This window comes from Lemur catta, chromosome 14 (assembly GCF_020740605.2).
Source record: "Lemur catta isolate mLemCat1 chromosome 14, mLemCat1.pri, whole genome shotgun sequence".
Taxonomy (NCBI): Eukaryota; Metazoa; Chordata; class Mammalia; order Primates; family Lemuridae; genus Lemur; species Lemur catta.
In genome coordinates, this window is record NC_059141.1 from 39,634,948 (window position 1) to 39,648,991 (window position 14,044).

At 34.6% G+C, this 14,044-nt stretch overlaps 1 long non-coding RNA gene across 2 annotated transcripts in view; it reads right to left on the minus strand.

Annotated features, from left to right (window-relative positions):
* Nucleotides 1-14,044, minus strand: part of LOC123650222 — a 142,389-nt gene that overhangs the window by 114,260 nt on the left and 14,085 nt on the right. For both annotated transcript variants that reach the window (XR_006739300.1, XR_006739301.1), the window contains exon 2: nucleotides 8,588-8,711. This is a non-coding gene — a long non-coding RNA (uncharacterized LOC123650222). The remainder of the gene's footprint in view (nucleotides 1-8,587; nucleotides 8,712-14,044) is intronic.

The window sequence follows — 14,044 nt, forward strand, 5'->3', positions numbered from 1 at the left end:
GCTACTATAACATACAACACACCATTCAGAATGCCTGTACACACATACACACACACACCAGATTGTGTTTCTGAAACAAACATTAGCTTTGACTCACAAGAAAGCTACTGAGTTGCTCAAGAGAAACAAAATTCCAATAACATTGAACTGATAGCTAAATCTTTGGTTTTTCAGTCTTTGCCATACTTCTATACCTTATTCATATATAAAACAGGTTTTTTCTCCCTACACTCAAATGATGGGGGATAACGAAAGAATAAGAAAACTCAATAGGTGAAATAAATGAAATAATTTCCTTAATTCTGATAATGTCTGCTAAATATATGGTGCAAAGAAAGAGACTCCATATAAATAATATAACTAACCTTTCCCTAAGCCATTCACATGCATCATATTTGTTGTACTTACAGATACAGCACCAAACTAATTGATTAAGTGTGGTTTTACTTACATATGGTTTTCATTATTCAAGGTATTTTTTCAGCTTAGCACAAAAGGTTGACAGGGTATCAGAATAAAAAATTTTGCACTGTCATTATAAGTCAATAATGATAACAAATTGGCATAGTATTTTGGTATCTAAACTTGGTCAGGTGATGATAATGTAACTGGAATAACAATGTATGTATGAGATTCATAAATAGTATAACTTTGTAAGAAAATGTCCATAATTTTACTCCTATGGAAACACCCCACCTAGGAAGCTATATACACTCAATGCACATTAATAATTATAATCTCTAAATAAGAAGAGAATAAAAATAGATTATAAAAAGTAGATTATAGTTGCAGCCAATGGGTTTCTTACTAGCCTAGAACAAACATAAACAGTACATTGCCATTGTCATTAGTATTTCATAAAACACCACTAAATTGTCCTTGCTTTATACAAGTTTTCCTGTTTTTAAACTTTGGTTACATCTAAAACCTCAAATCAAATTATTCTTACCCATAATTAATTCTAAGCCACTAGATAATAGAGAAATGTTTTTAAAAATAGGGACATCTCCATTGGGATGATATATATTTAATTCTACAATAACTATTAAATAAAGATTCAAAGTTCTTTAATCACATTTTAAAATATTATTACTGCATATTTTAGGACACGTCAACTGTGCCCTTTGTTTCTTGATCCCAAGTAGGTCATCTAAAGGGCCTTGTCTACATATGGCCAAATAGCCACCTTCTTGCATAGGAGGTCATTTAGTTAATTCTCTTAATAATCCAAGTAGGCCACTGCACAATTGATTTCTGCACAGCACATTTAGATAGACTGAATAAATTTGTCAGTTCCGTTATGTTTGTCCATTTTTCAACTGCAATAGCTCATGCAATACGGACATAATTAAAAATTAAGGAATAGCAGTTTGGAACACTCTTGCCCCAAAGTTTAAATTTTTCAATAGAATAAGTATATGAGCTACTTTAGATATTCTTAATTAAACAAAGTCTTGACTGAAAGTGTTTAACAAATGACAAACTCACCTCTTTGTTGTTTTCAGGGAGAAAACCCCTGTCTTTTAATATAAAGAGGGAATAACTACAAATACATAATACCTACCATGTACATTGTAATTCCCTGCATATTTTATATTCATTAACTCATTTGCACAATAACTACGTGAAATGGATTCAATTATTATCCCCACACTATAGAGGTGAAAATTAAGGCACAGAGAGGCTAAATATGGCTAATATAGCCTTGAGAGGCTAATAACTTGCTCAAAGTCACACAGTAGTAATTGGCGGAGCTGGAATTTAGATCCTGACAGTCTGGCTTCAGAGCCTGTGCCCTCATCCACTATGACATATTGTCTCTCCTTACTTTTGCCTCCTGTTTATACTCTTCCTCTTGCTAAGTTTAAGCTTCACTCTGGTTTCCAAAGAGACTTTTCACCACCCTTTCTCAAAGTGGCCTTCTGAATATAGGTTAGAGTGGGATGGACCAGAAAATAGTTGAGTTGAGAAGAACTAAGCTGAGTGATAAAAAAATGCTTTTTATAAATTAAAGAGCTAATAAAAAGTGAGATTTCAAAGAGTAGTAATGGCAAAAGCATAGGGAAGTCAAAAATGGAAGTGTGATGATTAATTTCTCCAAAGGGAAAACACTGTCTCTGGATTTGAAAGAAAATAAAATGGGCTATGTAGTGATCTGAGATAGCTGAGATGGCTCAGCAAGCAATGTGAATTTCTAATAATTGCAATTACTGGGAAACCATGTTTTAAATATATTTCTGAAAATCCATGAATGGCAATTCAAGTGATAGTCCTAGGGTACAGGATTCTACAGTTTGTTAGCTTTGCAGGGGTGTGCTGACAAAGATTTAACAAGTGGCCAGGGAGTAGGTGGGATTCCTGACTTTAGCATCATCTAACTGATTTCTGTGGAATAAATACTTCCACTACAACCAACTTGATGTCACTGAACACAAAGTTTGGAAGAGATGCACAATGTACACTATTATATTGTATTTTCTCCATATAGATAAAATAGATAGAAATAACCTCAAGAACATAGATAACAGTAAAATGTAGTGAAATAATTAAGAAATGATATTTTTTGAGTATTTGTAACCTTTGTTTATAATGTATTTTGTTTTACATTTGTGTAATTTGATTTTAATGATGTCTACATATAGCAATCAGCTTGCAAACTTCCTGAAAATTTAACCATTATCTCTTGAAAGCTGAAATGACCTGACTGGAGCACTCCATTGCCACCAAACAATGTTTGGATGACTTTGCAGGCCATAATGTCTAAAATAATAAAAGTCTGCTAAATTTTTCAGGCCTGATTTTAATTAATTAATTCCTGTATAGGTAGGACACATCTCCCAGATGTCTTACTCTGGATCCCAAAAGCAAATTCTATATTCTAATTAATCACTGAGAAGGTAAAACTGGAATGTTTTCAAGCCAAGAATATTCAGTGTAGAAGAAGCTGCTTATAGAAAACTATCTTTCAGAATTGCCCTAATTGAAATAACTCAGCATTAGGAAATTCAATAGTCACTAGGTAAAAATTTATAGCTTCATTATCACAATATTTAGCTGATAATACACCATTGATTCTAAAAGAGAGATAGTGTAGCACAGTATTGAAAACTGTCAACACTAGAGTTAGGCAACCTGGTTTTGAATCCCGGCTCTCGCACTTATTCTCTGTGTGGATTTGAGCAAATAATTGTTTTGTGATTGTTTTCTCACTGGTAAAATTAGGAATCAAAATAGTATCTACTTCAAAGGATTTTTGTCAGGATGAAATAATTCATATAAGTGCTGAGAACTGTGCCTGGCACATAATAAGTGTTCATTAATTGATTGTCTTTTGTTGAGAATAGATTCTCATTATTAGTCCTGATTCTCATCATTAGTCCTTTACTGAATGTATAACATTCGCAAGCTATGCATCTGATAAAGGACTAATAACAAGAATCTACAAAAGAACTCAAGCAAATAAGGAAGAAAAAATAAAAAAAAAACCATTAAAAAGTGGGCAAAAGACATGAACAAAAGTTTCTCAAAAGAAGATAGACAAATGGCCAATAAACATGAAAAAAATGCTCAACATCACTAATCATCAGGGAAATGCAAATCAAAACCACAATGAGATATCAACTTGCCCCAGTCAGAATGGCTTTTATTAAAAAGTCCAAAAACAACAGATGCTGGGATGGATGCAGAGAGAAAGGAACACTTAAACATACTGTTGGTGGGACTGAAAATTAGTACAGCCTCTATAGAAAGCACTATGGAGATTCCTCAAAGAACTAAATTCGATCTACCATTTGATCCAGCAATCCCACTACGGGGTATTTATCCAATGGAAAATAAATCATTTTATCAAAAAGACACCTGTATTCAAATGTTTATTGCAGCACAATTCACAATTGCAAAGATGTGGAATCAATCCAAATGCCCATCAATTCATGAATGGATTAACAACATGTGGTATATGTATATGATGGAATACTACTCAGCCATGAAGAAAGCCTTTTGCAACAATCTGGAAGGAACTGGAGACTATTATCCTAAGTGAAGTATCACAAGAATGGGAAAACACCACATGTATTCACTATTAAATTGGAACTAAGTGATGAGCACACATGTGCATAGAGGGAAGTAAAACTCAACAAAAATCAAGCAGGGAGGAGGGAGGAGAACAGGATGGGTGAAAACCTACCTAGAGGGTACAATGAACAGTATCTGGGTGATGGACACACTTATAACCACAACTCAAGCATTATAAAAGTGATCCATGCAACCAAAAAGATTTGTGTCCCTGTAATACTTTGAAATGAAATAAATAAACAAACAAAAAAAGAAGAAAAAGAATAGAAAACATATCCTTTATGGTTTTTGCCATTTCTTCTTTTTTTTTTTTTTTACTATTAGTCTAGTCCCATTCCTTTCTATATTGTTTTATAGCAGTAAAAACAGCTGCTGTTTGCTGAGCACCTACTTTTTGCTAAGCTTTTTATTGTGTACGTGTGTATGTGTGTGTTTGAGTGTGGTTGCTCATAATTACAACCAAACTGAAGAATACATATTGCCACATCTTTACAGGTGAGAAAAATGGGGTTTAGTGAGGTAACATGACTTTCACAGCTGACACAAATAACAAGAGGTAGTGATAACACTTAAACCCAACTTTCTCTGCCCCCAAAGCATAAATGTACCTGTTGACTATTTAACAGTATCTCTATGATTTCCCATCATTTGATGATCTTGATCAGAACTTATTTCTTGAAACACTCTTTCTATGGTTTCTGTGACACAATTTCTCCTGATTGTATTTCTCCCCAATCAACCCCATCTCAGGAAGTTCTAGCCACACATTATAAACTATGTTCACATGGCATTCTCTGTGTGTATCTGACTTGGTGTCCAAACTTCCCGTTTTTATAAGAACACCAGTCATATTGGATTAGGACACATTCTAATGACTTCATCTTAATTTGACTGTATCTTCAAAGACCCTATTTCCAAATAAGGTCACATTCTGAGATACTGGGGGTTAAGACTTCTTGGGAATTTGGGAGAGACACGATTCAACTCATAACAGTGCTTAACCTCTACACTTATTTTCTCATAATGAGAAATTTCTCTTTCATTTTTTCTCTTCTACATAGGGTTTTGTTTTTCTGGGCTTTAATTTAAAAATCCATAGATTTGCCAAAAGTGAAAATTTCAATTATTTATTTACAACCTACCTCTTCTTCCTCCATTATTTACAAAATATATGTATCAGAAAGGACAAACTACATATATAAAATAATAAATGTGAAGGTAAAATAAATATACAAATATAAATCTAAAGCTTCTTTTTATTTTATTTGCCATATGTCCTGCACACTAACTAGAAGTGAGCTGCGAATGTGAATTATAACAATTTAATATTTTTAAGAACTTTCATGTCTATAAAACTGACACATGTTTATTGTAGAAATTTGAAAAATACAAAGAAGGCATTAAATCTACTCTTAATACCACTACTGTGAATATTTTGGTGTTCACAAATCATCTCAGGCTATGTTATGTCAGTAGATAAATAGATATTTTTAAATTTTGAAGTCAATGTTACATACAATTTTGTAGGCTGCCTTTTCACTTACTATATTGTAAGTGTTATCCCATCATTCTATAGTTTATTAATATCATAATTTATTTAACTCATGATTTGAATTTTATTATAAATGAGTGATTAAGGGCACTGTAATTTTTTTTAGAGTTTGACTAAAGACCATAAAACCAGGAACTAGATTTTAAAACTTTCTTTTACCCAAACAGAACAGGCAGAGTTGGTTATAATTTAGCAAGAGGGCACTGAAAAATATAAACCACCAAAAACAGAGTTTCAGTAGAATCTCATACAGCAAAAGGGCACCAATAAAATTTGAAATACCCTTACTCTATTTAATTTATCAATAGCTTTCAGGACTACATTGAGCAAAATTACTCAGGCATCACGTTCAGTAACTTCTTTTGACACACACCATTCCATTCTGCGATTAGAACTATTTCTTACGTTCAAGATATACCCCACCATTACTGTCAAAAATTATGAAAGGTCTGAGATATCACCCCACTTACAAGCTAATAAACTAATCTGTTACTGTCCATAGATGTTGGCAAAAAGTTCAAGCTTCCTGGGTCAGAAACAAAGGACTTTATTATTTATGGCATTGCAGTAGCCAGAGCTTCCTGCTGGTTTGCTTTGGTTTCGCATGCCCTTCTAAGTCCCACAAGGATAACGCAAGTGGGCCTAAAGGAATGCCTTCGTAAGCAGTGGGCTGCACTGAAAAGAGAACCACTGAGCTTTCATAGTAGGGAGAAGTAAATCTGCTACTCTTTGGGGAAAGACATCACCTCATCCCTCAAGGCTGCTGGCTGCAAACACAACACTAAGGCATGGCCTAGGCAAAATGAGGTCAGCATCTTGTATTCTTGGCAAACCAAGCAAGAAAATGCAGGAACCCTCAGGGCCCATGGCAGATTGCTTTCTCAACAATTTCCATTTTATTTTCCAGTTATAAACTCAACTCATCAAATCTTGGTATTCATAAGACTGTTTTTCCTTCGTTAGTTTAAATTTTAAGTTTACTTTTTAATAGGCCTTTAAAAAAATAAGTAGTATTTTAAAGGTTTTCTGGAGCCCTGTATATACATTTATCCAATCTATAAATAGTTACTGAGCACCTATTATGTCAGGCAACGTGTTAACATGCTGAACTAGTTTTGTTCCTGATTCTCATCTCTGCTATTTTCTCCTAATAGTTACTAGAGACGTAATATGATTGTTTTTCTTTGATATTTTCTGAAGTGTCTGATTTTGTAGTTTTTCCTTCATACATTTCTTCCTCAAATATGATCTAATTTAATCAGATTAAATATTTTTTTTAACGCATGCCCTTCTTGGTCTTTCATTGCTTACTATTCTATGCTTTAGCAGGAATCTATCATTCTAGCATTAAAAAATCACCGTAAAAAATATAACTCTATTTTCTACTACCATCTGCATAGACAGTTTTCGCTTTTGTATCCTGCTTTGTGTGCCAAAGTTACAACCTTCAACTTGAGATCTAAATCCATCTGTGCCCCCCTTAGACTTCCAATTTCCTTACCAAACCTCTAAGTCATTAAAACTATGTTCCAGGTTTCTTCTGGCTCCCTCATTCCTCCTCTGTCTCTATGGAGAAGTTGGTAGGTTTGTGTATCTTGGCAAGCAAACTTGCTGATGTATCTTATGTGCTTAGTCCAGGAAGAGAACACACATTCTACATGGCAATTCAATTTCAGACCTATATATGCCTACCACCACACTCCACTTCTGAGGAGCTACAGGCCTACTCCATTTTCCTCTTCCTCCGGGAAGTGGTAACTTAATCGCAAATACCTGTTATAGCCCATAGTCTCCTCTTGGTCTGTGAAGCAAGGAATGTTGAGTCATTTTCAGAATACACAGATTCACAAGGAACTGTACTGACGTTCTCCTCCTCTTTCTGCTCAGTGGGAGGTACCACGGCATGTTAGCCTCTTGACACTGGTTTTGATTGCCTTTTATCTTCTTGAATCGTTTTTCTTTCTGACCTGCTTCCTGATTTTTTTTTCTCATATTATCTGAGAAGTCTTTATCCTGACACATAAACTGGGGTATTGGCAGACATTCCTCAATTCCTTCAGTTTATCCCCTAGCAAAAAAACTAGCTTGCATGAACATGCTAAATAGGAAAGCAAAACTATCATATCCCTGCTGGCAATTTAAATAAATCCCCCAAATTTATACTTATGGGTCTCAGGTTGAAATTAAGGTTCTTCTTGGAAGCTGTTAGAGTAATGATTTGATGGGCCTGTTTTCTGGAGATCAAAGGGGCTCCTACAAACATTGACTTAAGCTTGCCTGGTCACTCTGTTCCCCTCCCAGATAATCTCTGCAAGCATTAAAAAATATTATAACTAATTAGCTTAGCTAATTTTACCAGAATATCAAGTTCATTTTTCCTTAGTAAACAAATAGCTATATTACATGATACTTACCATTTAATGAATATATGTTATGTGCCAGGAGCTTTATTTTATTTACCAAATTATGGTGTAGATAGTTCTTACAATATGTGCTATAAATGAAAAATATATAATTCTAAGTGCTTTCAAATGTTAAAATGCTGCAGCTAGGAATCAACCCCTGGTAGTCCGATTCCAGATCTGTATTCTTAATCACATATATATATGTAAAACACACACACATATGTACATATATACACACACATATTAATTTGTGCAATAACCCTGCAAGGCTAGTCATCTACAATTTAAAAATGAGAAATCTGAGGCACAGAGAAGTTAAATAAATTTTTCAAGGCCATCCAATCTCAGATGCAAACTGAGACTTGACTAACTCTATAGCATACACACAAACCACATTGCCTCTTGTATAAATTCTTTTCACCTTAATTAAAGTTTGCCAAATAATAACATCATTGTATCAGTTATCTATTGAAAAAATAATCTTATATAACCACCACAAAACTGCAATGAATATAATATTTAAAATGTATTTATCTCATATGCTTGTGTGGCTCACCCTACTTGGGCTGGGCTTGGCTGACTTCAGCTGGACTTGCTTATGCATCTGCACTCAGCAGCAGATCAAGCAGACAGATTTGGTGATCCGGGCTGTGCTCACTCACATGTCTTGTGATTCGTGGCTGTCAAATGATTTAGGATAGTATTAGTTGCAGTGATGGGCAATTTGGCTCTGCTTTCCCAGGTATGTTCTCATAGCAATGGCAGAAGTTCAAGAGAAAGAGTAAAAATACGGAAGGCCTTTTTCAAACTTCCACCTGTGTCATGCCTGCTAACATCCCAACTGGTCAAAGCAAGTCACTTGGCTGGGTCCAGAAAAATCACTGAGCAGTATTACCAGGTTACATGGCACAGGATGTGGCTATATGAAGTATGAAGAAGTGGGGCTATTAACACTATCCCTCTACTGCATTCGTCATCATTGGGACTAAGTAACTAAGTCACAGAATCATAAATTCAGTTTTGTGAGAGAGCTGATTACTAGATTTTCAGGAGTTTTTTCAAGTCAGTTGTTAAACCACTGATGGCTTAAAATCAGCCCACAGTGGGAGTATTTAAACCACAAAAACTGGAAAACACTACAAATCAGGCCTTTTTAGAGTCAGTTTAGCAGTATACTACTATATGCATTTCACAACTTTCAGTCTAATGCTTCTCCTATGTATAGAAAATTCCAAGTGATTATGTAATCAAGTTACATTTCCATTTTGCATCAAAGAAAATAATATAGGCATAATGATCAGGTTGCTGTTTTGTTTTCTTTTCCTTAGTTATCTTTTATGTATCCAAATAGCCCCAAATTAATTGTTCTAAAGATAGATGGATCATCATTTCTTGAACAGGTACAGTAAGAATAATAATTAACCATCATCAAAGAAATTACTTGTAAGTCTGAAGATTCCAATTTCTTATTTTTAAGGGTATTTTAATTCCCATCCATTTTGTATTTTCAGTAAATCTACTATAGGCAATCCCAGAGGCAGGATTGGGTTACAGTAACTATTAATTTTTGTAGACAGTCAAAGCTGTAAGTTAGGTTGACCTAGAATCATAGATCACATGGGGAATTCCTTCTACCACTCAAAGGATTTGGGTACAGAGGTATCTTTGCTTTATATAAGAAAATAGAAATTCATTCTATTTCAAATACAAATAAATGTATTTCACATAACCCTAAGACTGACGAAGCTGGAGAAGCAGGAAATGCTAATCTTTCTAAGCTTTGAGCCATCCCCCGAGTCTCTAGTCTCATGTCAGTGTCACAGTCCAAAATAAATACATAAATACATAATTACCAACAGCCCGCATGACTCTGAAAATTATATAATATTGAAAATAATTGAAAATGACTATGTATTTGTGTTTTTATTTCCTCAGTAAAGAAAGTATAAAGTGATTCTTCTTTGTAAAAATTTTAACCACAGTAGTAAATTGTGAAACTATACCCAGTATTTCTTTCTTACTAAGAAACAAAAACACTGAATTTGAACATATACATATAAATTCTCTCTCATATATATGTATACATGTATATACACATGGAATATTGGAACACATTTTTTTTTTTCTTTTTGTAGAATGTAAAGGTAAGGACTAGGTCTGAAGCCAAACTGTTTCAGTTCAAACCCAAGCTCTGTGACTTTGAGCAAGTATTGAAACTCTCTGTGCTGATTTTCCTCATCTGTAAAATATGGATAAAAATAGTATCTACCTCATAGGGTTGTTATGAGCATTAAATGAGTTAATATGTGTACTTAGAAGAAATGCCTATTGATTCTCAATAAATGTTGCTTGTCATTTTTGATACCCAAGCCATTTCCATTGAAGTCAGTTTTTAAAAGATAATCCATTAATACAGAAAGTTTATTCATACTAGTTGTCATTGCTTAAGATAGTACTTTATTTCTCCAGGATTTGTGTGTCACATTGGTACAAGTAAGGACACAGTTTGAGGAGAACATCAGCAGCCCAGGCCCAAGATAAAAAAAAAAGAATCTCTCACTTCAACTTTGAAAGGTATGGATATTAATATATACAGAAACATAGGTTTAAAAAGACCTTATGAAAACACATTTCTCTGTCACCTACAATTCCATATGCCTGAAGTTATTTTTTTTATATTATTTATTTCAGCTTATTATGGGGATACAAAAGTTCAGGTTATATATATTGCCCATGTCCTGCCCATCCCCCCCAAGTCAGAGCTTCAAGCCTGTCCATTCCCGAGACAGTGTGCATCGCATTCATCATGTAGGTATACCCCCATCCCCTCCCTCCACCCCCCACCTGAGTCCGATACCCAATTGGTGTTATTCCCAAATGTCATATGCCTGAAGTTATAATCAGCATATGATAGAATAAACCTAAGTGAGCTTAATAACTATCATTGTTCAGGTATTTTTTAACTAGGAAAAAAAACTCATTAACTTATTAGAAATATTTGCTTGTATTTTTTATCTTTTCCAAACTATAACTTCACACTGGGGTCAAAGAAAAAGTATGAGTTATCTCTTGATGGTATATGCCTAGCAAAAGTTCAGAAGTCATAATGGTAAAAGAGAAGAATGGATGGTCCTGGTACTTGTATATGAATTACTATAAAAGATAAATTTATAATTTTAGCCTGGCACAGTGTCATGTGCCTATAGTCCCAGCTACTTGGGACACTGAGGCAGGAGGATCACTTGAGCCCAACAATTTGAGGCTGTAGTGAGCTATATTCATGCTTGGGAATAGCCACTGTACTTCAGCCTAAGCAACATAGTGAGACCCCATTTCTAAGAAAAAGAAAAAAACCATTTAAGAAAGATGACTATAGGCTGGGCGTGGTGGCTCATGCCTGTAATCCTAGCACTCTGGGAGGCCGAGGCAGGTGGATCGCTCGAGGTCATGAGTTCGAGACCAGCCTGAGCAAGAGCGAGACCCCGTCTCTACTAAAAATAGAAAGAAATTATCTGGCCAACTAAAAATATATATAGAAAAAAGAAATTAGCCGGGCATGGTGGCGCATGCCTGTAGTCCCAGCTACTCGGGAGGCTGAGGCAGGAGGATCGCTTAAGCCCAGGAATTTGAGGTTGCTGTGAGCTAGGCTGATGCCACGGCACTCACTCTAGCTGGGCAACAGAGCGAGATTCTGTCTCAAAAAAAAAAAAAAAGAAAGATGACTATAATTTTATAATGTACTAATCTGAGATACAAAGATTTTTATGTTTTGTAAGCATGGAGTTTAATTATACAGAATAAATTATTAGAAGTCTCACATGTACAGATAAATACATACATATCTCAATTTAACAACCCCTACTAAGGTAAAAATTGGCAATTGAAAAGCTACATAAAGTGGTTTTATTATACATTGCTTGTTGGTACAGCAAATTGGATATGGACTAAATCTGTTTGGGAAATCCAGTGCTGTGTCAATGTTAGGCAGCATCTATAAAGCAGGCCCAGTGTGTTTTTCCAGGCTTTATTTGAAGACATGGACAGAGAAGAGAATTATTGAGGTTATAAACAAAAAAATTAACATGCTTTTACTTATTAGGAATATAATTCTTATAATTATAAAAGACTAAATAGCCTCATACACTTTCAATATAATAGTTATGGAATATATTGTAAGGAAATTATACTAAATAACTAATATTAATTATTTAAAAATTAAAATTTATGATATGATACATAGTCATTCAAAATCAACCAGAGTTGAATCAATATTCAGCCAGGCCAACCTAAATGATTCTTATATTTATATAAAATAAGAAATAAAGATGATTCTTAATTTTAGTCTTTAAAACAATATGGAGGAATTTTATAGTGTACACATGTCCTTTTGTTACACCAAATGAAATTAAAGTGATCTATATATCTGGTATCATATTCATCATTGTTAAATGGCCATTGCCTCCTCCCTGCCCATTAAAAGAACCCAGTATTTTTCTGATATATCTACAGAAAAAGAAAAAAAAATGTTTTTAGGGGTAAGATGAATGCTTTTGTGGATCCCTCTACAGGTTAAAATGGTTGATTCAGCAGCATTTTCGGTACAATGTAGAGCCTGGAAAAGCAACCTGATGGCACTTTAGTTTATTATACTTATAGCACTCAGAACAAGTGTTTTATTCACATAAATTTCCCTTAGCTAAAATTAATTTCTCCCTTCTTAGTGCTTGCACAGCACATGCTTTTTTCCTGTCCTACAGCATTTGCCACAGTTTGCCTTATGCTAAGCTCTTTGTGCAAAAAGTTGAAACATCAATATTTACAAATATCTTGATAAAGATTTTAATGGTTTCCTATTTCTTCCCTCCCTCTTTATTTACCCTTCTCTTCTAAGTCGATACTATAAACAAGCACATGCTTGCTATATAAAATGCCAAGTGTAGGTCAATTGGTACCATTATAAAACAAACCAACAACATGAAAAATGAAAGAGAATAGTGATAGGATAAAGGCAAAATGCCATAGTTTATATATGTTTAGTCTAGATACTGTTATGCCAGAAAACTGTCAATGCCTTTCTGTCTGACCAAAAAAGGTTTGTAATGTATGCCATATCATAAAAAGCAGATTATTTTTGTGAAGTTAGTTTCTCCTCAATAGCAGTAGACCATATCCTTTCATGGGTAAATTCACTCTCAGAAGAAAGTCTCATACTTCTCTGTGTCCTGGAACTTAATCCCTCACACAGGGGAAGCACTAAAAGTCTTAGTTAAATTGCATTCATCAAACCAATGGAGTTTACATTTGTTGATTCTAGTCTTTAAACAAATGATGTGGCAAATTCCTCCCTAGTACCCATTATCCATGGGGCACTAAAAGAAAAACAAGAAAAAGAAAGAAAAGTTTTTAGTTGATTTAGCTTTAGCTGTTTTCTTTTTTCTTTTTTTTATTTCAGCATATTATGAGGGTACAAATGTTTAGGTTACATATATTGCCTTTGCCCCACCTTAGTCAGAGCTTCAAGTGTGTCCGTCCCCCAGACAGTGCTCACTGCACCCATTAGGTATACATATACCCATCCCCTCCTCCCCCTCCCATCTGTCCAACACCCAATGAATGTTACTACTATATGTGCACTTAAGTGTTGGTCAGTTAAGTCAGTTAATATGAATTTGATCGTGAGTACATGTGGTGCTTGTTTTCCAATTCTTGGGATGCTTCACGTAGTAGAATGGGCTCCAGCTCTATCCAGGGTAATAGAAGAGGTGCTAGATCACCATTGTTTTTCGTGGCTGAGTAGAACTCCATGGTATACATATACCACATTTTATTAATCCACTCATATATTGATGGGCACTTGGGTTGTTTCCACATCTTGGCAATTGTGAATTGTGCTGCTATAAACATTCGGGTGCAGATGTCTCTTTTAGAGATTGTCTTTTGTTCTTTTGAGTAGATACCCAGTAACGGGATTGCTGGATCAAATGGTAGTTCTACTTGTAGCTCTTTGAGGTAT